The 27959-nt window shown below is 41.3% G+C and overlaps 1 long non-coding RNA gene across 25 annotated transcripts in view; it reads right to left on the bottom strand.

The window, feature by feature from the left end:
• LOC119869334 overlaps positions 1-27959 on the bottom strand; it is an 82866-nt gene that overhangs the window by 50376 nt on the left and 4531 nt on the right. Inside the window, exon 2 of one of the 25 annotated variants that reach the window (XR_005370491.1) lies at positions 1817-1902. The exons of the other annotated variants lie outside the window; for them this stretch is intronic. This is a non-coding gene — a long non-coding RNA (uncharacterized LOC119869334). The remainder of the gene's footprint in view (positions 1-1816; positions 1903-27959) is intronic. 25 annotated transcript variants of the gene reach the window in all.

A 27959-nucleotide genomic window follows, 5' to 3' on the forward strand; every position in this document is an offset into this window, starting at 1 on the left:
AATCTAAACTGAAATTATGTACTTGTGATTTGTCAACATACATTCAGTATGACTCAGAAGTTGAGTGCACAGGCTCACTTGGGGAGAGTGTAGAGATTAAGAAGATGAGCAATGAAGGGCACAGCCATGGTGTTGCTGCCACTTAAGGTGTTGCTGCACTTAAGTAGCTGCCTACTACCTGTTGCTGCAGGTAGTAGGAGACTGTGAAGCAACCATGTCAGTGGTAAGAGAGGAACCAAGAGAGTTTATCCTGGTGGGTGCCAAGAAAGTTGACTTTTTCAAGATGATGGACAAAGGTCAATGGGGGCAAATGGCACCCAGAATCCAGAGAAAAGACTAGAAAACTGCCATCGAATTTGGCAGTTGAGCTTTGCCACAGCAATTTCACCTGAGGAACAAGAACAGAAGCCTGACTGGAGAGGACAGAATGGACTTTACTGGAAGATGAGTAATTAAGGAAAGGGAGTTAAGACAATGGCCTTGACAAGCTTAGCTTGTACCTAAATCAGAGCTTTGTGGAAATGGATCGAGGTTTGTTATTCAAAAGTAGATTCTAAATTGTGCTTTCCAAATGTGTACAGTTTATTGTATGCCAATTACACCTCAGTAAAGTGGTATTTTCAAAAAGCGTGTTTTAGAATTTTACAAAATATCAGCATCTTCTGAGTTGAGAATCAAATTTCAAATTCATGATAACATATGATGGTATTTCTTGATATATAAGTGAGAAAAGCCAAGATGAGGAAAGGCCCAGATATATGTAAATTAATACTGTTGGTAAGCAAAGAAGAAGAAAATTAATTGGAACAGGAGACCTTTTACTCTTAAGGCAGAAGGAAGGAAGATGTTACCAGCTGGAACAGGGACCACCGTAGGGAAAGGACTAGAATTATTGATTATAGTTTGTAGATTATTATATTACAATAATATAATTATAATATATTACAATAATTACAATAATAATATAATTATAATATATTACAATAATATAATTATATTATTATAAGAGGCTAGACATTGGGCTAGATTCTGACCCAAAATAAGACAAATAAAGGCAAATTAAGACCTTCAGGAAAGGCTCCAAGAGTCTCCTGAGCACCAATGAAGAGACTTAATGTCATCAAAGATTTATTTAGTGTCATACTGAGAAAACATGTATATTGATGCTATACAGATGGTAGAACCACATCTAAATTAAATATCTGTCCTTTTCCAAAGAGTTGGCAATTGTCCTACCAGTGTAGGACAAAAATTGTAGGGAATAAAATGTCAAGGTTTAAACAATCTCTCAGTAGTCAGTAAACCCAAAGATGAGACAAGTAGACAAAACTGAAGAGAAATATGAACTCAGAGGATTCTGTTTATTTAGAGTGAAGCCATCTAGAATTTTCTGTATAGCATTTTCACATGGAATAGGAAACAAAAAAATGACAAACAGAAAGCTAATAGACTGAATCCTAATGTATATGGTGCTTTATATTTTCTCCAAGCATACTTTTCTTCATTGGATCCTTAGGATAATTCAGTGTTAGGCGGTATGCCAGAGTCACCCCCACGCTACCCCTCAAGTGATATTTGTCTTTGTGTTTTCACACAAACAGACCCTGAGAGGTAATAAGTTTTTCCTTTGACCTCTCTTGTTTTCCACAGCATTATCCAAAGAAGCAGATTTATCAGTGACTGAAAATGGAATAAAGTACACAGGGGAAATGGGAGAAGAGGCCTTTTATGTCCACTGAAATGTGTACAGTCACCTTATTAATTACCAAAAAAAATCTCTAAGCACTAAAGATAAGTGACATGGTTACCAACTTACTAATTAGAGAACTCGACAGGAGGCTAAGTGATGTGACCAGCTCATTCCAGATTGCAATTCATGATTAGAAAAACAACTTCCAGTACCTGCCACAGAATTAGTAGAGAGTCATTATAAGCTGTTCTACCCCTGTGACCTCAGGACATACAGTGGGAAGCGATGGTCATAAAAGCATGATGATTCACAGGACCTGCCAAGATATTCAGCATCAATTTGGTATCAAATGTACTCGCATCTTTAGTTTTTCATCATTCTTCCCATTTCCCCTACTCAATCCTGCTCACCCCCTGAAAATAGTAGCTAGGATTTCTAGAAGGCTTATTATGTACTCTCCATTGTTCCAAGCACTTTTCATGTACTAGCCATTGAATTATCACAATAGTTCTATGAGTAGGTGCTATTTTTTTGCATATTCATTTACAGATGAGATGGCCATGATACAAAGAGTTTAGGTAATGTACCCAGTTGGCACATGGCTGGTGAGTGTGAGAGTAGACACTCAAGCCCAAATCATTAGGAATCAGAGCCTTTGTTCTCTGTTCTCTATAACTACTAGGCTAGATCATCTCCATTTTTATTTCAGATCAGAATCACCTCTTTTCTGTGATAGTGCAACAGCTTCTTAGCTACTCTCCATCAAATCTACCTCTTTCCACAATTTTTTTCTTATAAAAAGAATATATGACCACACTTTCTAGGTAAAAGTAAAATAGCACGAATAAGACAAAATTCCATTTGGCCATCAGCTACATTCCCAAGTTTCTCCTAAAGCCCTGGTATGTCTCCTCCTAGATGTTTCTCTGCGTATATATGCACCTTTAAAAATACGCAGTATTGTTTGACAGAATTTTTAAAATAAATTTGCAAATTTTATTTTTTAATTCATCTAAATATCTTCAAGAGCATTCTAAATCAAAATAGTGTGACCTTTCAAAGAAGAAAAACCCATTCCCTTTCTTGAAAAACTACCCCCACCCCCAAAATAAAGATATTATAACCATATTGAAGGTCTTTAGTATCATTTCATTCATTTATTTTTCTTTTAAGTAGGCTCGACACCCAGCATGGATCCCAACACAGGGCTTGAATTCATGACCCTGAGATCAAGACCTGAGCTGAAGTCAAGAGTCAGACACTTAACCTACTGAGCCACCCAGGTGCTCTAATATGGTTTTAATAATCAATGAAATCAAGGAAAGTCCCCCAAAGGGGAAGGTCAGAAAATAAAAATTTAAACAGTAACAAACTGAATGGTATATACACAGAAGGATGAAGAGGACCATTGTATAGCAGCTAATACATAGGTGAAAAAATCCATAGGTTTTTTCCATGTAGTAATGCCAGATTCACTTTTTTTTAAAAAAGACTTTATCTATTTATTTTTGCCAGAGAGAGAGTGAGCAGGGCAGAGAGGCAGAGGGAGAAGCAGACTCCTCGCTGAACAGGCAGCCTGATGCAAGACTTTATCCTAGGACCTCAGGATCATTACCTGAACCAAACACAGATGCTTAACCATTTGAGCCACCCGCATACCCCTGGATTCACTTTTTGGCAAAGTCTGTGTAGATAACCAGAACATTCTGTTTTCTTGTGCATCTCATTCCTGTAGCAACCTGGCACATTGAAATAACATTATGGCTCCACTCCTGATCTAATGTTTTCATGGCTTGAATATGTTTACCTCTTAACTTGTGTACTATTTCTAGAGTGTAAACTCATGAAGACCAGAACTACAACTCTCTCTTGCTGCACTACCATTACCTGGCCCAGTACATGGCATGCAGTTGGAGCTCAGCAAATATTTATTTGAATGAATGAATGAAGTCAAAGATATATGGCTGACAATCAAGGTTCCATGAATGCTAGACTTGATTTTTTTTCAAGCCCTAGAAAACAGAATGATTTGATCACCCATGGCCATTGCACACAGATCTAAACAGTTTTAGATCTACAGCAGATGTTAATAACAACTACTCTAAGTAGCACCCTCTGTGGTGGAGTAGAAAGAGCCTGCACTTTAGACTCAGTCACCTGAGTTCACAAACATCTCCACCATGAGCTTGCTGTAGGACCTCTGGCAATTCTCTCATGCCTCTCTTCAGCTTCCTTATCAGTAATAACAAAGATAATAAAACTTTTAGGACTTAGTGAGGACCAGAGGGAAAAAAAAATGTGTTAAAGCATCTAATAACATGTGAGCCATTGAGTAAGTGCTGGGTAAATGTCAGCCCTGCACCTATTTCTCCTTCCACCCACTCACAGCCCCCTTACTAATAATAAGACTAGGAGTTGATTTACTCTAATATGAATTTCTCTTCTCTTGTTTCCATTCGTGGCAATCAGGCAACACTTTTTTTTTCTCTCTCTTCCAGGGCTGACCTACTGTTTTGTTGGAATTGGTGCCAAGGTTTGGGCTCTAGAGACTGCTTTGGACTGTGAAGCATTATGGGTCAACTCCAAGAGCTGTAGCCTATAATGGCTCTGGACATTGAAAAAAAAAAATCCAAATTGTTGTAGCTATCTTATGGAGCGGAATATATATCCAGAAGTTTATAATAGGGTTACCAAATACACTGTTCTAAAACCCAAAAATCATCCCCAAATTACTCATCTCCTCATAAAAATAAATTGCTATGTTGAGCATTAAGACAGACACCTTGCTCTTGAGCCTAAGGTTTTCTCCAAAGGTCCCACAATTACAAATTACAATTACAAATTTCAAAACTGAATGTGATTCAAATAGGGAAAGGTAGCATCTTTAACTTTCACCAGATTTAGACCTTCACCGTGTGATACTCTTTATCCAGCCCCCACCATTTCTGCTACTTCAAATTCTTTGGGATCTACCTAAAAGCCTCCTGTTTACAGAGTCTTAGAGTCTCAGAAACACTTGCATTTATTCCGTCAGGTACACACCCTAACAAGTCATCCCAGGGCTTTAAGAAGAATTTACGGAGACTTAGCTGACCACAATCCTTCCCCTATTAAAAGTCTCACTCTTCAGCATTTAAAAATGTCTTCCCACAAGTCATTGGAGCAGAGCTATTAGGTCGGTACCTGAAAGATCTCCCAGCAATTAGACATGTCTTTAAGCATCATATCCATTACTTCTCCTTCATCCTGCATTACAACCTTGAACAATGCCCCACTTGATGAAAGTGGTGTTACTACTATCCTGGTTAGGTTCCAACCACAACCTTGGAGTGGAGATCAGTCTGAGCAGCTTATAAATCTTGTTTAAAAGCATGAATCAAGTACGTGCTTTGAGACAGGGGGAGTTGGGAGTATTTTCTTCATGTGCCCTTGGCCTGAATATTACATCTTTTCCCTCAAAGACTTAACAAGAGCCACCCAGTTAGAATTATATTGAGTAGTATTAGCTAAACATCCTACACCCAAAGACAGGCAGCAGATGGGTTACTATAGCACAGCACACCTATTCGTGAGCATTGATCTCAGAGTTCTTTATTCACATAAAGTTCAAAACCCTGAGGAATTCCCACATCACTCATGCATAAAAGAACTCCAAAATGGAAATTAACAGCTAGGTGAGTCTGAATAGACCCAGGAAAAACTACATTTTCTCAATTCTGGATTCCAAGATGATGATGATGATGATTTTGGTCTAAGTAAGCAGCTAAGACATGCATCCAGGTCATCCACAGCTTGCTGTGAGCTTTTGCTATGTTCAGTAACCACCATGCAAATTTCATGGCGAGGCCAATGGAGAGAATTAAGCCAATTTGAGGAAATTATTATGGGGAGGTGGGATGGATGAAAAATGGGGAAATAAATAGATATATAAACAAAGCATCAGCCCTCAAGGCCAAGTATTTTCTGGGAGGAAAGGTTGGAGAACTCAATTAGGAGAGTTATTTCAGTATCTAGATCTTTCCACTGTCTGGATCATTCTTTCATGTGTCATATGTCTTACCAAGGCTTGATGTCCTCACTGAAAAATGCCCAATAATCTTAAAGTACAGTGCATTTTATGACATCATTAGTTCCTTAAAACAGCCTCCTATTTAAGAACCTTAATTCTCTAAAGATGAAAAAGAGACAAACAGAGATGCAGGCCATTAAATCCATCCTTGGAATATTTCATCAGCTTACTGGGTAACTATAATATTCTTCATAACAAACTTGTTAATTTTGAGGGGAGGTCACTCCCATTTTAAACGGGGTTCTTCAGATTTGCCATTTGGTATTGCTGAAACAAAAAGAGCTCAGGGGGAAACAAAAAAGCAAAAAACAAAAATCACAGACAGTTCAAACACAACAGCAATTGTCCAAGGGGAAAGACTGAGACAAACACATAGTAGATAAAAATCTCCTTCTCATATGAATGTCAGCATAAAAGACTTTGAGGAGAGTTAGAATGATCTGCTTAAGGTATCAGCTCTAGAAATGTGCCTGCCAATGTCCGCATTGGTAATACCTCATTCACCAGTTCCTTACAACCAACAAGATCCAATTCAGCAGTGGCTACCCTAAATGGCTCAGAATGCCTTATGGGAAATTACACAAGTTTCTCCTCCTAAGAACTGCCACCAAAAAAGGTAAAAAAAAAAAAAAAAAAAAAAAAAATCTCTGACCAGAAGAATTGGGTCACAGGATGAGAGGATGAGAGAGACACCATTCTCTTGAATGTCATTAATTCTTGATTTTTAAGGAAACATGGTTCCCATTAGGCCTAAGAGAGTTTCTTAAATGTGACCTACATTCAAGCATAATTATCTTTCTTTCCCAATTGGCAAACATACACTGCATAACCTCGTTATAAAATCCCATAATTAATACAGTTTTGAATGTCATGAGCCAGATTATCTGACCTAAAATGTAGTAAGATATGTAATAGTTGAAGACAACTGGAATACTCTGGCTCTATCTTAGCCCTGCTCCCGGTGTTTTGAAATAACAGCTTTTCCTTTATGCAACATTGATACACTTTATCAGTGGAAGGTCTCATTAAGTTCACTGAGAAGTTAGGAATGCTACATTCTTATCAAATATTCATGAATAGCTTTAAACAATATTTGAAAAGTACAACCAATACCAAAACTAAACATTTCACATGAAACTTTATGGAAATAGAAATTTATCTCTAGACAAAGTTATTTATTTACACTGTTGGATTTATTGGGTTTTATCAGGTAGTAGGTAGGAGACATGATGTGGCTTAGGAGGAAAAACACTAGAAGGTTTGGATCTAAGTACCAGGCTTGTGCTCACCAACTCTATAATCTTAAGCTTGTGACTTGACTCTCTCAGAAGCTCCATTTCTCATCTGTGAAATGAAATAGCAATACCCTATTTCACAGTGTGATCTTAAAGAACAAATATAAACATTTGAAGTTATTTATATCTCAAAAGGATCAAACAAATGTTTGACTTGCTATTATACTTCTTAATATTAAGAATATAGCTTAAGAAAGGACACATAGTAAAAGACATATTAAATAGTTCCACTGAAAATACAGGTTTACAAATTATGTGGGCTACAAATAAGTACTGAATACACATCTTGAAATTTCCAGTCATACGAATGTGCCTTCAAAAATTAACATGAACTGGGGCACCTGGATGACTCAGCTGGTCAAGTATCTGCCTTCGGCTCAGGTCGTGATCCCAGGATTCTGAGGTGGAGCCCTGCATCATGCTCTCTGCTCAGTAGGTAGTCTGCTTCTTCCTCTCCCTCTATCTCACCTCTGGTTTGTGCTCTCTCTCTCTCTCTCTCAAATAAATAAATAAAATCTTTTTACAAAATTAACATGAACTTCCAGTTAAAGATGGCAGGCTGTGCACATGTATTTATAGTCTCTTCTATCCAGAAGCCCATTAAAATGTCAGTAAAGGAATGCAAATAAGTATAAACTTACAAGGTAAAATAAGAGTAAGACATGATCATTGGCTGACAAAAACCGTCAACAAATTTTTGGAAGACAAGTGAATGCAGACATGCTAATAGATGAAAGGGCTCCAACAAGGTTAGCTGAGAGTGAAATAAAGGAAGGTGAGGTGGTGTGCTAACAGAAATGGAGATAAGTTGCCTAGAAGAATCACTGAGATACTCAGAATTCTGATAACTCAGACACAGTAGGGGTGGATAGGAGTGGGAGCGGCACATTAGGCTGAAAAATGGAATAAATCAACCAAAACTCTGTTTATGGAATAGCTGATTTCACCACGATGTAAATCGTACCCCCAGTTGTGGTGTTTGCTTCACTCTAAAATGTGAACAGAAAAGCAATGATTTCTACACATTTGAGAAAGTCTCTAACATGGGAGATTCTGACAAAGATAAAGAGGAAATACTTATTCCAAAATAAAAAGAGAGGGGATCCCTGGGTGGCGCAGCGGTTTGGCGCCTGCCTTTGGCCCAGGGCGCGATCCTGGAGACCCGGGATCGAATCCCACGTCGGGCTCCTGGTGCATGGACCCTGCTTCTCCCTCTGCCTGTGTCTCTGCCTCTCTCTCTCTCTCTCTCTCCCTCTCTCTCTCTCTGTGTGACTATCATAAATAAATAAAAATTTTAAAAAAATAAAAAATAATAAAAAATTAAAAAAAACAAAATAAAAAGAGAGAATATGAAAAATGGATGTTTCTATGGAAATTCTAACATCCTTAGAAAGATCCAAGAGTGCATTGTATTGATCGGACAAGAAAAGGATACTATGAAAAAAGAACAAACAGATTAAGAAGGAAACTTGACTGAAAAAAAAAAAAAAAAAAACAGGATTGCCAAAAGGAAAAAGAAAAATTTTAGAATGTAAAATTAAGAAAATCAGGATGGAAAATAAAAAAAAAGTAGACAAAAGGATCAAATGAGGGAGCCAATTGAAAATTAGTAGGAACTATGATAAATAACTAGCAAAACTGGAGGGGAAGGTATTGTTAATTTGAATGACACAAGAGAATTTGGGATAGCTGAAAGACTTAAGACTTTAGACTGGGATAGCCCATCAGTGACTATAAAAAGACCTCCAGATCATTGCTGGAAGAAAAAAGCAGAAATAAAAAGCAGATTGGGTAGCTACACTTATTGTGGTGAGCACTGAGTAATGTATAGAATTGTTGTGTCAATATGTTGTAACTTGAAACTAATATAACATTGTTTGTCAGCTACCTTAATAACAATTTTTTTTTAAAGAAAAATCAAGTTATGAAGGAATGAGAACTAGCCTGGGAGTAAACCTCACATCAGCAGTACTGGATGTTCCAGAAAAAGGTCCAGAAAAATGCCTTTAAAACTCTGGGGGAAGTTATTTATTTTTTTTGGGGGGGGTGAGTTATTTTTAAACTATATTTTCTACACCTCATTAAATTATTATTCAAGTGTGAACATAGATCACACTTGTATGTGCTGAATTTCATACATTCAAAGAATCGGAACAGTGACATCTCACATATAACTTCTTAGGAATTCTGTTGAGTATATACTGGAGCAAAAAGAAGTAAACAAAGAAAGCAAAAGACTTGAGTTCCAGAAATGAAGAAATAGGGCAAAAAAGGCTAATACCAAGATGATCACTGTGTAGCAGGCCTATAGAACAAATACAGACAAGAGTAGCAAGATGAAGAGGAAAAATTTTAACAAAATCTCTGGATGGACAAAAAAAATGAGCACACAAGCAAGGCAAGTAGTATGAGAAAAAAGGCAACTAGAAACTCAGTAAAATTAAAAGCTGTACAGGAAGTGTCATAACAATATACTATGTAAAAAGAAAAAAAAACAATATACTATGTAACACCACAATAAACAATATAGAGCCCCAATATAAACACCGTTTATTGGTTTACAATTTTAGAATCAACCTAAAGACAAAGATGGTAGAATTTTGATTAGAGAGCGGAGGGCAAATGTTAATAGCCTCAATGTTGTACAGGTACAGGCTACAATAAGGGGGATGAAGAAGTGAGAAAGAAGGACTAAACAGATGGGAACTCAAATTGTCAATTATTAAAGGAAAAAGTATTTTATCTAATGTTGCATAGGTAACCAATAAATATCTAAAGCAGAGATATGACAAACAGGAGGCATTGAGTGACTTAATTGAGTAACAATCTCATCTATCAGCACAGGAAAACAATGTATAATGTCCAAAACTAAGAACCCAAGAATTAGCAGTACAAGAATATCGTTTAGAGATACAGAGGTAAATAACAAAAAGAAATGCCATAAAAGTTAAAAGTCACATCTGAGAAGACACTGAAGATAGGGAACGGGACAGAGAACTCTTGTTTTTCGGCCTAAGTGCTTCTAGCTTTTATTGCTATGTGCAGTTTTTGCTTTGACGAAAAATTTTCAAAATCTTTATATAAAAATCCAAGCGTATAAATTCTATTAAGAAATGTAGAATCCACCACTATCCACAAATGGATCAAATTCATGTAAGAATTAAGTGACAAAGTATTCTTCTACAGTATATTTAATTATCTTTAACGCTGAACATGATTTCAGAATGGAGAGATGCTCATTTTATTTTGATAAACTGTCACTAACAAACTCTCGACCGCTCCGAACCCAGATGTAAAGTGTCTTTAAATATCCCCTCCATTTGGAGACATCTGCACTCATCCGTTTACAATGTGCATAGACTGCCTGATTATTTTATTATGTCATTTGCTACTGCAAGAATTATTCATGATCATTCACCAGCAAGCTGAGAACACATGGGGCTATCTTGATTCGGAACCTTAAACCTAAAGTGGATATAAGTACTTGGTAAATTTAGAAGCAGATACCACCCCTCTACCACCACCACCCGTCTTCATCTACCTTCATATATGCATTTATCACCAGGAGCTACAGGTGCATTTTGCGTGGAATGTCCTTTGTGAGCAGCAGAGAACAAAGGGAATTTCCTGCAAAGTGATGCTGAAACATGATCATTGATGTGTATTATCTTGCCAGCACCTTGCCTATTGAATATCGTCCCTGGCTATTATTCAGATATTGTTCTCTTCGGATGGGTAGGACAAAGATGGGAAGTCCCCTTAAGTGCTCAAACAGTACCCTCTGCTGGTTGAGTTCAAGCTGGAGCTTTGATTTGTAGCAGGGCTTAGTCACACAATGCAGGGCAAAGAGAGCAGGGACAGCTAAGTGAAAGCCACACACCAGGGGGTAAAAGGCAGACACAAATTAAAACCAACTAATTTTAGTTACGTATAAGGAAATGGACATTTTAGGCCATATATCCTAAATATGTAGGCGTCGTGCCACATATTTGATGCATATGTACTTCATTAAATTTTAACAGAATACATAAAGGATGCATTAATGAAAGACTGTGCACACGACATTGAAATTCTCTGCTTTGCAAACAAAATGGTTTGTCACAAGTTCCCCCAGTGAGTTTCTCCCACGCTCTGCACATGTGACGTGACTTACACCCTGTCTTTCAGGAACGTGTTAACTGTGCAAAACAAAGTGGTTTCTTGCATCACAGCCCCGGGTCCTTACACCATACCAGACACGTCTGCGTGACTTAACATGTTTATAAATGTACAGGAAAAAAAAATCAAAACTGATTTTTTGGCTGTCTTGCTAGTATGTAAGGAGCAGTGGTTTGGAGACGCCAAGGTTAATTTATCTGACCAAGGAAACACTAATGGGTAAACATACGTCTCCAGAGCAGGGCTCTCGTATGGTCTATTTTGCTTACTGCAGTAGAAATGCTTAATAAAATGAAAGACAACTAAAAACAACTAATAAATTGAAAGTGCAGCATTACTGCATTTAGAAGCACAGAACCAGTATTTTGTATTCCTTTGACTACCAAGCAATGGAGCCTTCAGGCAGCTCTCGGTGTCTACCTCGGTGGTAGGATTGGCCATGCATAAAGCCCATCCCATTGTCACTAAGCATTTGCAGTCATCACTGAGAAAAAAAAGAAAAAAAGTCAATATGTTTGAAGCCATTAAATAGTTCAACGTGCTACTGACCATTATTCCGTTTCCTCCGAGGTAGGAGTTGAGGGGATTTAAATGCCCACAGGCACCAAGACAGGGCCCCTGAGGAGCAGACTCTGAGGGTGAGGAAGAGCAGGGGGTTTTCTCGGTGTACCTTTCATTTGTGATCAAGACAGATATGGAGAAAGACTTGACTGCAAGAAAAACAACAGTGCCAACAAGCTGATGCAGGGTAACAGGTGCTGGGAAGATGTCCCCCCCACCTCCGGGAGGGAACTCTGAGGAAGAGGAGTGTATGTGCCCCACTTGTGCCCCACCTCAGCTGCTCAGACACTTGGCATTTGTCATTATTGCCTGAAGCCCTGAGGGCCAAGGGTTGCCAGATCTTAGGCTTTTTTGAGAAGAGCTTCATGTCCGAATATTTATACAGTTCCTCCTTGAAGCTCAAAAATTTCCAGAAGAATCTGTGGGCCAAAACAAATATCTACAAACTAAATTTATCCCCTAGGCCGGCGGTGTCTAATGACCACAGACTGAAAATTCTTTCCTCCTGCTTCAGGGCCTTTGCACAAGCCCTTCATTCTGCCAATAATTCTCTTCTCCCATTTCCCTTCCCATCCTAGTCAACTACACTCATCCCTCTGGTATTTACTCGGTTGCCACTGCTTCCAAAAAAGTCTTCCCTGATGGAAGATTAGATTAGGTCCTCTTGGGCCACGCTCTCTTACCTTTCTGGGCCTTTCCATTGTAGCACATAGCACGGTGTATAATTATATGTGTATTTGTGAACTGATTTGATTCTTTTTTTCTCCTCTACCATGAAGGCCGAGGCCATCTTCTCTCTTTTGTTTGGGAGGACATTGTTCATCTTAAAATAGGCCTTGGTCGATAATTGTGAAATAAATGGGTCTTGGCTTTAAAGAGACTCTTCACAGGTGTAGCTGACCTGCTTCTCTATGATAATATGACAGGAACCCTTAGATTCGGGCTCTAGGGGCAGAAAGCTCTGGGTTTAAACCCCAGATAGCCCACCTGCTGCTGGGTGATGTTAACTAGTCACTGACCCTCCCAGAGTCTGTTTCCTCTTTTAAAAAGTGGAACCTCATAGGTTCATGCAGAGGATTAAAGATGATGCGCATCACAGCACTAACGTATAGCAGGTGCTCAAAAATGTGAACTGTTATCATTACCACTCCTACTAGCAGTTCATTGGCTCGCATAGCTTGCCCTCTTGTCCTCTGGGAGCAGTGGTGAGGGCTTGGCAAGTCTGAGCGAACGGGCCCACTCTGGTGCCTCTGACCTCAGGACAACACTCTTCCGACTATCAGCAGCATTCTCCCACCAACCAGACTAATCAGAATTCATAGAAATCAGGCCTGAAAGAGGGCTTACAATGCAGTGTCTTAATCGTAGGATTTTTTGGGTTTTTTTGTTTTTTTAAGTCAAAAAGACTTATTCACCACTGGTCTTTCCTGATTATATAACTGAATTTAATCAACCCCTTAAGAATGCTTGATATCTATCTGAGGCAAACCAGCTGGGAGCGAGTTACAAACAGATGGATCAATGGATATATTAACCCTAAGCATGATTTCTTGACTTATGATCTCTGGTAAAGAGGCACCGTGGTGTGTGTCATGGAAAGCAGGTCAGCTTGGATCCAGACTCACACAGGTTCCAAGTTTTGTCACCGACCAGCTCGGTGATCCGGGCCAAATCATTAGGCCTCACCTGTACGACTAACCCCATATTACCCACTTGGAGGGTTATGCTGAAGATTACAGATAATATGTGGAAAGAGACTGGCATGGAAGAGATGCTCAATGGACGACAGCGACCTAGTAAAAGGGAAATCGAGCATTGGACTCATTCCCTACCTCAATTCCCTAAAATGAAATTCTATTTAATTTACACAAGATAGCACAAACCACAGGCTGGACCATCTACTGTAAATCATAGGATTGCAAACTTATAGTGGAAGAAATAAAACAATCTTTGGGAGGTTTAGGATCATTGATAAACTGGGCCAGAAGTTTGGCTACTGTGTACACAGCTCTTTGTCCTTTATTTTTCCTAGGAAAGCAAGGGGGAATCTGAGCCCGGGAAACCAGTGCTCTGTAGCCCGGTCCCACCATAATCTCTGCTCACAGCCTTTACTGTCCTCAAATCAGGCTGGTCTGGATGTGACTCGTTTCTCTACCTCTTCTTAACAAAATGTTCATGAGTTTCTCCCTTCATCTTTTTTTTTTTTTTCCCCCACTATCTCACACTAGCTTCCCTGGTTCTTAGCCTCTGGAACAAACTGACCCCGGTGCAGGTTATCATGAATTGTTTTCCATCCCAGGCTTCCTCGGTTCTTGGTTCTACCCACACAGAAGCACTCCCCAAGTCTGACTGGGGTACCTGTTTGTCATCCAGACCGAGAACACAGGACCTTTGTCTGATGTCTGTTTGTTTTCCCAACAGCTGGTACCCAGTAGGTGTTCGTATCTGCCCACCAAAGAAGCTAATTCTGGCTGACTTAAGCAAGAAAAGAATTTATTCAAAGGACGTTGGGTCGTGCCCAGAACCTCCCAGAAGCCTGAAGATTCCAGACCCTAGATCTGTGTGGCTAGAAACAAGGCCCCAAAGAGCACCTGATGAATGCTATTCCTTAGGGAAAAGACACTTCTGTCCTCTCAACTCCACTCTTTGCTAACAACTTCCCAATTAAAAATCCAGGACATCTACCCACGCCTGCCTGCAAGGGAGGAGAGAAAGCTGAGATCTAGCACGTTCAGCTTCTCACGTGAGCCATGGCCTCCTGCCCAGCAGGACTTAAAAAGGTAAAAAATTCCTACATAGGATAAGGGTCAAGGGCTGGTCAATCAAAATTCAAATATAGCAAATCATTACTGCACCTACTTCTTCGCCTTGACCAGAGTCCAACTTTTTGGTGTTTTGGGGGTTTTTTTAGCCCTCACCATAGCACTAGAAAATTCAGGGCTGGCTACCTGTCTGTTGGAATAAATAAATGAACAATGGCTCTAAGGACATTTTCTTTCTTCCTGGGCTCCCATGACATCCACCCCATTCTTCCTTTTGTCCTGAACTTTTAAAGTAGCCCTGACTCCCCCCGGGGGGGGAGCCTCCAGAGTGGATGCTGAGAAGAGCAAGCTGTGAGCACAGCAGCCTCTCACTCCCTTTTCTTTTTTTTTTTTTTTATTTTTTTTTTTATTATTTTTTTTTTTATTGGTGTTCAATTTACTAACATACAGAATAACACCCAGTGCCCGTCACCCATTCACTCCCACCCCCCGCCCTCCTCCCCTTCTACCACCCCTAGTTCGTTTCCCAGAGTTAGCAGTCTTTACGTTCTGTCTCCCTTTCTGATATTTCCCACACATTTCTTCTCCCTTCCCTTATTTTCCCTTTCACTATTATTTATATTCCCCAAATGAATGAGAACATATAATGTTTGTCCTTCTCCGACTGACTTACTTCACTCAGCATAATACCCTCCAGTTCCTTTTCTTCAGCGTGGCTGGCACCAGCCCCAGAGCTGCCTGGCTATCCCCTCTTTGGCTTTGTCTTCCCTTTTTCATCATCCCCTTGCCCTTTGGACTTGATAACTGCATTTGGCTCACTTACTTTTTGACCCTGGACACTTCACAGTGTTTCTCAACAGGAGCACTGGTGCAAAAACACTTCCTTGCTGAGCAGAAACACCCCTTGTGTTGCAGACTCTGTGGCATTCTTGGCCATGCTCACTTAAGGCAAGGACTATGGCATGGTCTTGGTGACAACCAGAGAAAATGGATACAGCTTTCCAAACTGACCCCAGCCTTGGTGGGGAGTGAGGAGATAGCATGATTCCAGGGGTGGTGGGAGGGGAAGCATTGCTGTGGAAAGACTGCACCCACAGGCCACCTGCCCCCTTCGGGGCTGGATCACCGCCTCCCAGTGCTGCAGCTCTGGACTTGAACTGAACCCAGCCAGCTGCCTACCTGGACAGAAAACTGCCATGTCCCCTTGGAGGGGGAAGCTTGTCGATCAAAACTGACATTGGGAGGAATTATCAAACAATAATTGAACAGAATTGGATGGAATTGGACTTTGTATCCCCACTCTTCAGTGTGATTTGAGCAAACAATTGAATCACCCTAAACTCAAATGTCTTTGTGTGTAGAATGGGAGGTGTTTTAGGGCAGGTGCCCTGGGAGTAGAACTCGAATTGGAGACTTTTGTTCAAGCAATTTACTGGGAGAGTGTTCTCCAGAGAAGGGGAGTGGGTGAAGCAGGATGAGGCAGGAAAAAGAAAAACAAGGAAAGTCTGAAACATAAATTACATCAGAGTTAGTCTGGCCTTGAGATAAGGGGACTGGCCTTTTGTACCTCCTGGGTCAGTCAGGTGTTGGCCAAGGTCTGTGTGGGGAGGGTTCCCATTGGCCAAGGGAAGCTGCCCCTTCCCCATTCCCAAGGATGTGTCAGTAAATTGTTAATGAGCCGTTTCTCAGGGCAGCCAGGGGACTGACTGAGCAGCAGTAAAGGGGATCTGGGCAGGGCACCAACGGCATCTGTTACAGGAAATGATAATATGTCCCTCAAAAAGTATGGTTAGCACCATGTTTGGTACACAGTGAGTGCTCAGTAAATGGTTTTATTGAGTGGCAAGAATTGAGAGCATACTTAGTGCTCTCTAGCAGGTGTGGTGGGGCGCAGCAGGCAAGGTCACCAGTCAGGAGTCCATCAAGTTCTCCTTCCCTCTCAGGAATCCACCACATCCCCAGCCTAACCCTCACTCTGACGGGCCCCCCACTAGCCTCTGGGCCCTGTGAAATATCTATTATCTACCATTTTCACAATGCATAGAATGCACAAGTCTTAGAATGCCAAAAATATAAATTAGGAGTCATTGAAGGAAGATGATTGTCCAAGCCCTAAGAGCTTCTTTCCAGAGATAAACGGTGGGTGGATTTGCATAAAGAGGATATTCTTGCTTCTATTGGGAAGGGGAGAAGGAAGGAAGGAAGGAAGGAAGGAAGGAAGGAAGGAAGGAAGGAAGGAAGGGAGGGAGGGAGGGAGGGAGGGAGGGAGGGAGGGAGGGAGGGAGGGAGGGAGGAGGAAAGAAGGAAGGAAAATTCCAGGAAACATTTGTAGGACATTGAAAAAGAAATTCATACATTTGATGACACTGTGGCAAAAAGAGAGGAAATTAGGACTAACTGACAGGAAGCAGGGACTGACTAAATCCTCTAGATTGAGGGCCAGGTCTTTCTCCAAAAAAGGAGCAAATAAATCTTTCAGTAAAGTCACTCGCTCTGACTGACTGATGAGAAGAGTGAAAGTCAAGCAGAACTAACGGAAGATGATTTGCAAGATCACCTGCAACTTTCAAAGATTTGAAGAGTTTTCTTGGAAATGAAATATTTTATACCTTGGGTGTAGATACAAAGAAAAAACACAGAGGGAAGAGACCACTGAGCTCACTGCCATCACATAGTAGGGCTTGTTAACTTGCCCCTTGGGTTTATTATAATCCCTGAGGGCTCCCACAGGGGTTCACTCTATTTGTTCCTCTTCCTAAAAGGCCTTCCCCACTTCTAGATAGATGGAAGAAATCACTCAGCAAGTATTTCCTGGGCTCTACCACAGGCTCAGCACTGTGTTTACAGGCATGGAGAATAAAGTGGAAAAACATAAAGCCACAAATACTTTCTTCAAGAATCTGACAATCCAGTGGGGGGTGAGTTAGAAAAAATTTTTAATTGCATTAATAAATTCATAAATACAGTCGATGCTCTAAAAACCAAGCATGTAAGTGCTTTTGAGTGTTTTATGACCAGATGTCTTAACCTTGTCAGGCAGACCAGGAAAAGCCTTCTTGGAGAATAATGACATTAAGTGATAAGGAAGCGTTGCTCAGGCATGGAAGGTGAGGCAAAAACAACCCAGGCGTGGGAGCAGCACCTCCGAGGGCCCTCGGCTGGAAGAGAAGGTAAATCTAAGTCCTACACAGGCTGAAAGCCAGGTGCAAATAAGCTTTTTTCCTGAAAAGTCTCTGCCAATTTCCCCTCAGGTATTTAGTCTCTCTATCCCCATCTTTTCTGCAAACTGTCCTGGCATTTTGTCACTCATGAAAATAAGAGTAAGACCACCAATCGCATTTATTATTTTTTTAAGATTATTTATTTATGTATGTATTTATTTGAGAGTGAGAGAGTGTGTGCACAAGCAAGGGGAAGGGGCAGAGGGAGGGGGGGAACCAGATTCCCCACTGAGCAGGGAGCCCAATGTGGGGCTTGATCCCAGCACCTAAGGTCATGACCTGAGACAAAGGCAGACGCTTAACCCACTGAGCCACCCAGGCGCCCCACCAGTCGCCTTTGATGGGACTTACCACATGCCATCCCCTTCTGTAAGCACTTTACCTGTTGTTCTCATTTCTTTCCCACAATTTAGTCACCATTTCAGCTGCATTTCACGGGTGGAGAAGCTAAAGCAGAGACTGTTGAATGCATCGCCCCAGTTCTCAGCTAGTAAGTAGAGCAGCAGGCCGGGAACTCTTAAGTAAGGCCCCATACTGCTTCCTCAGGAGGCTTTCCTCATCCCTTTTGTAGGCCTCACCTTCTCTACCAGATGATAAAGTCGGAGAGAAGGGCCGAGAAGGTGACCCATTCGCTTGCCATTCATTCCGCCAATGCTCATTCTGTGACTACTATTTCCCAAGTTGGTGTGTGTCTACCTCCACTCTGGTGCCGTGAGGGAAGGTGGGAGTGGATGGTCACACCACACAACCCAGAGAGCCTTGTCTGGAGCAGAAGATGGAGAGCAGAAGCCTTACTGGGGGGGCAGGAGCAGACGGCATGTCTCATAACTCCTCTTGCACAGCCAAGCATTTGACAACCGATTAAGTGGCTTCATGTGTCACCTCACTTCCAGTAGAATAGCCCTGTGGGTAGTTGTTATTCCAACTACATAAATAAGGAAAAGGAACTTTAGAGTGTCTGTGTGATCTGCCAAAGCCCTACAGCCAAAAAAAAAAGGCAAAAAAAAAAGGCAAAGCATATATTTCCCCCAACCTTGTCGAGGCCAAGGTCTCCTGGTGCACAGCCTCCCAGCCTGTGTTGTGGGGTCTCCCTGGGTAAACAGAAGGAGGTCAAAGGTCTAAAAAGCCTGTCAGTTTCCAAACTGCAGTGTTCCCTGATGAACACACACACACAGAAATGATTACCAGATTAAGTCAGAGCAGGAGCTATCTTGAGAGAAAAAAGGTACGTGTGTTGGAAAGGGACACTCAGCAAGCTTCCGAGGTGCTGGCTATGTTCTAGTCCCTGCCCCACATGGCAATTATATGAGCATTCACTGTATAATTCACTAAGATATAAGTTTGTTTGGTGTACTTTTCTCTGTGTGTGTCGCCATGATAAAGTTGTATTTAAAAAAAAAAAGATTTTATTTATTTATTCATGAGAGACACAGAGAGAGAGGCAGAGACACAGGCAGAGGGAGGAGCACCCCATGCGGGACTCCATCTCAGGAACCCGGGATCATGACCTGAGCTGAAGGCAGACGCTCAACCGCTGAGCCACCCAGGTGCCCCCAATCCCAATAATCCATGATAAAGTTTTCATACAAAAGTCTGGTCATTTAAAAAAAAAAAGGTTTGGCCATTTCTTTAACCAAAATACAGCCTAACATAGATTATAGAGTCAAGTGGTCCTGGTAAGAGAAACGCTTATGTTGAGTTACTTCTCAGCAAGATCCAAAGGGACAAATACTTGAGAAGGCGGCATAGAAGAGAGTAATGTCACCTGCTCCCTGGCCCAGGACGTGGACCCCAGAGATGCTCACCTTGACTGGTGTGTGTGAGAAAGAAGCCCAGAACACAAGTGCAAGACATACGGGACCAGGCGATGTTTCCAAACAGGAGTCAGGGAGGGAACGGGGCTTCACTGCAAGGGATTATCCTTCTGGAAATGTACCAAGAGTAGCTAAAGGACAGTGGGCAAAATTATAGTCTGAAAGCAGCTGCTTGTGCAAGTCACATCACGACATTCGTGCCCCAGTCTGCTGCCCCCACCAAGTCACCGCCCCAGGGGCTGGCGTGTAGGACCCTCCACTACTCCGTTCACGCAAGACAGCAGAGGCTGGGTGGCCAAGAGTGGGAAAGGGCCACAACTTCACAAGAAGAAGAACCAATGGACAATCCAAGGCCAAGTACGACCCACAGAGGAAAATCTGAGAGCTGTCACTCACATCGAATGCCCCAAGTCTCCGTCTTCTCTTTTTTTTCCCCTTATATTTTTGGCTCATTATTTTAGGTGCGGCGATCTATTCTGGTTTCCCCAAAGCAATATTTTAGCTATAGAACATCTGTCACCTTGAGAGTCTGAGTGGAACTGTTCTTCATCATTCTGTGACTGGACTCTAATATTCAGACACTGACCCCATTAGTAAGCACCAAAAATGTGCGGTGGGCCAAATCCAGAACACCAGAGGTGTGTGTGTGCGCATATGCGTGTGCGTACACACACACACACACACACACACACAGACATCCTGCTTCCACATACTTCATGACATGCTCTACGGCCTTTGGGTCCCAAAAGGATACACATCAACTATTTTATTTCTTTTTGCTGCTATTTTTCTTTTTTTTCCCCCACTTAATTCATTTTTGTGATTATTGACAATGGATCACCTCATAGGCAGAATTTTAATTATTTGTTTAGAAATGCCATTGATACGGTATTTTTTCTACTCTCCTGACTACCTTAAAAATCAAATAAACCATTGGCCCTGTATAAATAACGCAGACAGCTGTCACCTGAAAATCATGAGCCCTGGGCGAGTGATTGAACCTCCCCTCTGAGCCTGAGTCTCCTCATTTATAAACAGGAGCAGGAGAGCATGGCTCCCAGGACTGTGAAATAGTGAAATGAGATAATATATGTAAATCGGATAGCACGGCGCACTGCAAACATAAGGTGGCTAATAAATGTAAGCCCTCGCCCCTCGGCTTACTGAGGCCTCTGGAGGATACTGCCAATAAACACAAAAAACACAGTGCATCCTGTGGATTAAAAATGTGATGTTCAAAGGCATGGGGTGTTTTAGTTTCTAAAACAACCATTGTATGTCCAAGAATAGCTCTGTTTATGACTGTGTGTTTTTATCCATCTGGGTTCACTCAACCCTCAATGTATCAGTTAGACTTCCACATTCGGTTTAAATTTCATTTCTCCTGAGGAAGTCTTCCCCAGACATTTCCGCTCACAACAAGCTCCCCTTTCTAAACCCACCCCCCATGTGATAAATAATACCTTATGTGTATGTGTAGTTTGTGTATATGTATAATTTTTCTGAGTCAACCTGTAGACCTCCAAAGCAAGGATTTAACCAATGTCCCTTTATATTTTCAGAATTCCATACAGCGCCCTGCATTCAGGCAGCTATATATAGATGGTAGTTGGTTGGTTGGTTGGATGATCCATTGATTGACAAGGATTTAATTCTTTTGTTGTAACTATGTAACAGGCTTGTAAAATGTAGAGCTCATACAGGGGAGCCACACATTCCGAAGGCATCCAACCACCAATTCTCCAGCAGCTTTCCACATGGCCCCCCTTAGAAGAGTTGCAGAGAGATGGCCCAGGATCTGTGACTTGGGCCAGTTTGAGATCTACTATAAATCCAACAGCTTAATCCACTGCTCCCCTATCTAGGCAATAAGCAGCATTTCTTCTCCGCTGAAAACAAAAACATTTGTCCAGCTTAGCAAATGTCAGCACAGCAGCATGAGGACAAAAAAAAAAAAAAAAAAAAAAAAAATGAGTGCCATTTCCATGAACCAAAGTTACTGGGCCAACAGCAGATGCATCCGTTGGCATCAGGCAAGGTCCATTATGTAAGCAGCAGTAACACCAGAGATCAAGAGCACACAAAGCCCAAGCTTTCAGGCCTGGTCAAAAGGCCCATCTATTGTCTCTGGCAGACAGTGCCAGAGATAAAGTATCCTGGAGACACAATGTAAGGCAGGCTGAAAATGCATGTGCCAAGCCAAAACGAAAGCGAGGCTGCACAATGGGAACTAGTGAAGGAGCAGCTGGTCCTGGTGGCACCAGACTGTGTCTTTCAGCCCATGTCATCAACACTTGTCCATATAGTAAACATTTTCTGAAGAGGTGCCTGTCAGTTTCCATTTATTTATAAATAAGTGAATGAATAGCATCCAACTTACACATTTTTCATGGTCTTCCCCACACACACCCCTTTAAATTCCGAAACCAGATGAAAAAGGACACCACGTAGCAAAGCGATAACAGGAGGTGAATGCAGCTCTGTCCTGGAAGGAGAGTTGATGAGTGACAGATGATGCACGTTGAGACAATGGAATGAGGCGGTTGCAGGCTATTGTTGGAACAAAAGGAGGTCAAGTCTTGTTCTTTTCTCCTGCCAGGTCACAAAGAGTTGATCACAACTTTTCTTTCAAAGGAAGAGGAAGAAAGCATTCCTAAATCAAGGCTTCCCAGGGCAGGGGGGACAATCCCAGCACTCCTTAGCTACACTATCTTGGTTGGTGGACAAATATTTCTGACCTTTTATAACTGAACTCTAAGAAAATCCTTTTAAATGCAAATTGGCCATAGTCATCCCATTATCCCTCCTCTCAGAACTATCGAAATGACTGTGAAAAGATAAAACGATACGCATCCATTATGGTCCTTTATGACAGTTTTCGAGTCCAATGGCCACAGAGTTAAGTTTCCAATCAGCAAAAAATGGCCTGGTAGTTCTTTTCTCCTTACTGGTTCTCTCTTTACAAAAGATAAAAATTTAAAAATTGAGTCAAATTCATCTTAGGTCGGAGGATGCATTGGAAACAATGCAAACGTGCAAAGGATTAAATAAATGCACCTTCTCTGAAACCAGTAATGACATATTCTAGGCCCATCTTAGATGATGTGGGGCTTCCTTTGACAAAGACTCGTGGTGCACAGCAAATGGCCTGCCAGGCTCTGGGTTTAAAGCTCAGGTGACACCTACTGGCCAATTTGGTAGGTTGATTGCATTAATTTTCCATTCTTCACCTCTTCCGTGTCCAGGTTCTGACTTTGGTCCCAACCATATGACCTTCTTTGGCCAACAGGTTGTTATCAGACATGTAGCAAGCAGAGGGTTAAGAAGTGCTTGCGTGTTTCAGGGTTGTGCTCCTTCCCTCAGCCATTATCAGGAGCACTTGCCAGGCCTAGCCTAGTAGATAACAGAAGGCAAAGGGAGCATAACTGAGGCCTCCTAGTAATCCCAGCCCAAGCAATCCCAAACTGCTGACAGTCAGCTGACGTCCAGGCATGTAAGTAAGCCCAGCTCAGAGCAGAACTTCCCAGCTGAGTTTAGCCTAAATCATCAACCCACAGACTAAGGAACTAAGTAAACACTATTTTAAGGCACTGGGCTGTGGGGGTTTTGTTATGCAGCATAATTGTGGCAAAAGATAACTGATACACTATGTGATAGTGTATCACATACAAGGCAAATCACTTTACCCTGCACGCTTTAGTTTTCTTCAGTTTCCTCATCTGCAAAACAAGTGCACAATGACCTCTTCACAAGGTGGCTGCTGTGCTTAAATTTATAAATTTAGACAAGGTATGGGAAATTATTCAGCACTGTCCCTGGCATGTAAGTGACACATGATCTGTGAGAGTTCCTTCTGTGTCTCGTGTTCTGCCTTTAGATATCTCCCACTCATGTCCTCACTGTTGACCTCCATACAATGTAGAAGTCACATGAGCCAACGTGGTACCCTACGTTAAACACTTCAATGGAGTCCATGATATGGATTGCCGTACTTTTAAACAAAAAGTCTCTTGTGATATCCAAAGTTTCCTGCAGTGTGCCTGGAATTTCTCAGATCGCTTCAAAGACTTAGCTCACTTGAAAACACGTATCGAGGTTGAAGTCTAGAGAAATACCATTGGCTCCCACTGCCCTACGACTGTATCTGAAGGTTGGAGCCCACTCTACCTGCAAAGGGGCAATCCAGAAGAGCTATCTCTCAAGTAATGATAGAGTTTTGAATAAACTCACAAGCTCCAATACACTTGATGGGATCATTCTGGGAATCCTGGTCTATGCTATCTCCCAGGGATCCCTAGAGGAATTGAATCTCAATTGCCCACAGCACTAATCTCATCTCTAATACATTCTTTATTGGATGCTTTTCTGTCACCTACTTACTTCCTGTCACTCTCCTACCATTTCCTAGGATCACCTCCCAAATAAGCAGCTTGTATTCAAATCCTTTCTGAGATCTGTATCTGCAAGTTCCAAATGTAAATAATTGTGGAAACCTGTCTTTGGATGCACCCATCTGAAAAACCTAAAAACCTAGGTCCCAAAAGCCAGAGCTGGCAAAGTATAACAGGATCATTCCCTCACTTTAAAAATATTTAATGAGGGTAACGTATCAGGATCTCAGTGCCCAAGGATCCAAGCAGGCCCTTAGCATTTCCCTTCTGGCATTTTGTAGTAATTATCTAAGTGATCTCTCTTTTTCCAAACTTGTCCCATCCCTACCCCTCCACTGCCCATTTTCCACACAACTGCCATGTAACTCCTCTACTTAAAGTTATTCAGTGTTTTCTCGCTGTCTTCAAGATGAGCTGAATATCCCTAGAATACAAGATCCTTTCCGATCTGGTCATTCCTACCTCCCCATTCTGATGCATTCCTTACCATCTGCCCATACCTTCCATCTTGGCCATACTAAACAATTTGCAATTCCTAACTCAGCATGCTGTACTCTATTTCCATGCAGTTGCATAAGTTGTTTTCTCAATCTGAAATCCCTTCTTTCCACATACCTACTTGCTGAATCCCAATTCCTCCTTCAAAGCCCTGATAGGGAATGTAATGAAGGGGGCAGCCACATCTACTATGTTGCTGACTATCCCTCTAAAACATATCTCTAACCCATCCATTTGCCTCCAGGTCGACTCCACTCCATCTTACCCTCTCATAGCATCACGTATCTGCCCTCAGTACATTTGCCCAAGTTTAAATTTTATAGTATATGTTAGGTTAACTGATTAATGTCTGTCTCCTTCTGCAGATGGTAAATTCCTATGAGAACAGGGCCAGTTCTACTTTTAACCACTAGGGAGTTCCTGGTACAAGACATGCCCCGTAGTAAGCATTCAATAAATCTTCATTAGAGTAAATTTGTGAATCACTCCCTGCTATTTACAAAATTTTACCTTGAAATCACTTACATCATTTCACATCTCACATTTTGTATTAGTCAGGGTTCTCCAGAGAAACAGAACCAATAGGATATATCAAGATAGCCATAGGAGGTGATTTATTATAGAAAGTGGCTCACACTTTTATGGAGACGTAGAAGTCCCATGATCTGCTATCTGCAAGCTGGAGAATCAGGGAGGCTGGCAGTGTAATTCAGTCTGAGTCCAAAAGCCTGAGTATTAGGGATCTAATGCTTTAACTCCTGGTCTAAGTCAAAAGCCCAAGAAGTAGGAGCTCTGATGTGAAGAAGGCAGGAGAAAATGAGTATCTCAACCGAAGCACAGTAAATTATCTCGTAGACTGCCTTTATGTTTTTTTAAGTATTTATTTATTTATTTATTTATTTATTTATTTATTTATTTATTCATGACAGACACACAGAGAGAGAGAGAGGCAGAGACACAGGCAGAGGGAGAAGCAGGCTCCATGCAGGGAGCCTGACGTGGGACTCGATCCCGGGTCTCTAGGATCACACCCCAGGCTGAAGGCGGTGCTAAACCACTGGGCCACTAGGGCTGCCCTTAGACTGCCTTTATAGTCTATTCAGGTACTCAGTGGATTGAGAGATGGATGTCCACTTGTATTGGTGAGGCTGATCTTCTTTACTCAGTCTACTACTCAAATGTTAATTTCTTCTAGAGACACTCACAAACACACCCAGAAATAATGTTTTACAAACTATGTGGGCTTCCCTTAGCCCAGTCACATTGACACATAAAATTAACCATCATATATTCTATAGCAACTTCTTACTCACATGTCAATCACTACCATGTAATTGTCATCTTGGGGATCCTGGGAGGCTCAGTTGGTGAAGTGTCTGCCTTCCATTCAGGTTGTGATCCCAGTGTCATGGAATCAAGCCCCATGTGGGATCAAGCAGGGAGCCTGCTTCTCCATCATCCCTCTGCCATTCCCCATGCTTGGGCTTTCTTCTGCTTACTATCGTTCTTGCTCTCTCTCTCTCTCTCAAATATATAATAAATAAAAATATTTAAAAATGATAATAATTGTCATCATAAGGCTCCCTTCACACAGTGTTCCATAGGAATTCACCATTTATTGAGCTCATGTGCTAAATTAAGGTTTCTGAAAGTATAAGATTATAATGCACAGAGAAGAAAGTTCATTAGGCAGGCTTTGGAGGTTAGATAAGATTTCAACTGGCAGAGATGATGGCTTAAAAGAAATGGCTTGAATAAAAGGGGAAATGCAGATAAAAGGAACTTGTGTAGGAAATAGTAAGTTGTCACTATGATTGGAAAGTGATTGGAGTGTGTGTGAGAAAAGCAACAATTTAGCTGACACGTGCTGAGGGTTTATTACATGTCAGGCACTACTATAAACATTTTATACATATTAACACTTTTTTAAAATAATGAAAGTTAAAACTAGAACAATAAATAAGGGTCAAAATATTGAAGGCTTTGAATGTCATCAAAGGACTTATTCTTTATCTAATGACTGATAGAGATTCATTAAAGGTTTCTGAGCAAACATGATGTATCTGACATCTCAATGCCATGCTATCATAATATTAAGCAGGTAATAGCAGGCAACAAATCTAGAAGAGGAAAGAGATGAGGGTTGGAAACTATATTGGTCATGTCTAGAGATACCGATGAGAGTTTTCAAAGAAGCCGACAAAACATGTCCCTTTTTCACATGGCATGAGAAGCAAGAAAGAATAAAGATTTAGTCCACAGACTAGATTATGAAGAGTTAACCTAAAGAGTACAAAGCATTAGGATTGAAAGAGTGAGGAATGGCTAAGTAAATTACTTAATAAGTAATATGTATATTCTGCGTCTCAATCAGTTGCAAAAAAGGCAAAAAAGCAAGAAAGATTAGAGACCAAAATATTACCTTTCTTATTGATGAAGTTGATATTGGATAAAGTGGCTTATATCTGAATAAGAAAAGCAAATGGACATTCCCATATAATGCTCAGAATTAGAAAGACTGCCTGCCCATCGTGCAGTGCTGGTTGGGGGGGTGGCGGGGTGGGGACTCCTCCTGGACCAAACAAAAATGTATGCTCCCTACGGACAGCTGGTTCCCAAAAAGGAAAGAGAGAGGAAAGGACATCCCCACTTTCTCTTCTAACCTCACCAATCATATCAATCTGTCCACCCTCTTTGGGGCAGTTAGTAGGGGAGGTGAAGAAGGCAGGTTCTTATGTTAATGGCACTCACTCCACATGAAGAGCACACAAGATGTGAAGAATGAATAATCCTCCCTAATGACATTTATGGGGGATTGGCAAACTACAGCCCATGGGCCAAATCTTGCCCACTGCGTGTTTTTGTGCAGTTCCAAGCTAAGAATGGTTTTTGTATTTTTAAATAGTTGAAAAAAAATCAGAAGAATGATATTCCATGATGCATGAAATATATGACATCCAAATTTTAGTGTAAATAACTATTTATTGGAACACAGGCACATCCACTCATCACGTATGTCTATGGTTGCTTTCATGCTACATGACTGGGTTGGTTAGTTAGGACAGAGCTTATAGTGACCACAAAGTCAAAAATATTTATTCTCTGATCCCTTAAAAAATGGTTCACCTGGGCAGCCCCGGTGGCTTAGCGGTTTAGCGCCACCTTCCGCCCAGGGCATGATCCTGGAGACCTGGGATCGAGTCCCACATCAGGCTCCCTGCATGGAGCCTGCTTCTCCTTCTACCTGTTTCTTTCTCATTCTCTCTCTCTCTCTCTCTCTGTCTGTCTCTTTTAAAGATAAATAATCTTAAAAAAAAAGTTCACCCACACCTAAACTATTAAATTATATGTAACCATCGAAACAGAGGTGGAACTACATATACTGACCTGGAGGGTGACCCTTCCTATTCCATGGTGAGCAAAAAGTAAGCCACAGAGCAGCAGATAGAGTGCAAGTCCATTTCAGTGCAGATGCATATACAGCTAGACTGAAGGATATT

Source organism: Canis lupus, chromosome 15 (genome assembly GCF_011100685.1).
Source record: "Canis lupus familiaris isolate Mischka breed German Shepherd chromosome 15, alternate assembly UU_Cfam_GSD_1.0, whole genome shotgun sequence".
NCBI classification, from domain to species: domain Eukaryota; kingdom Metazoa; phylum Chordata; class Mammalia; order Carnivora; family Canidae; genus Canis; species Canis lupus.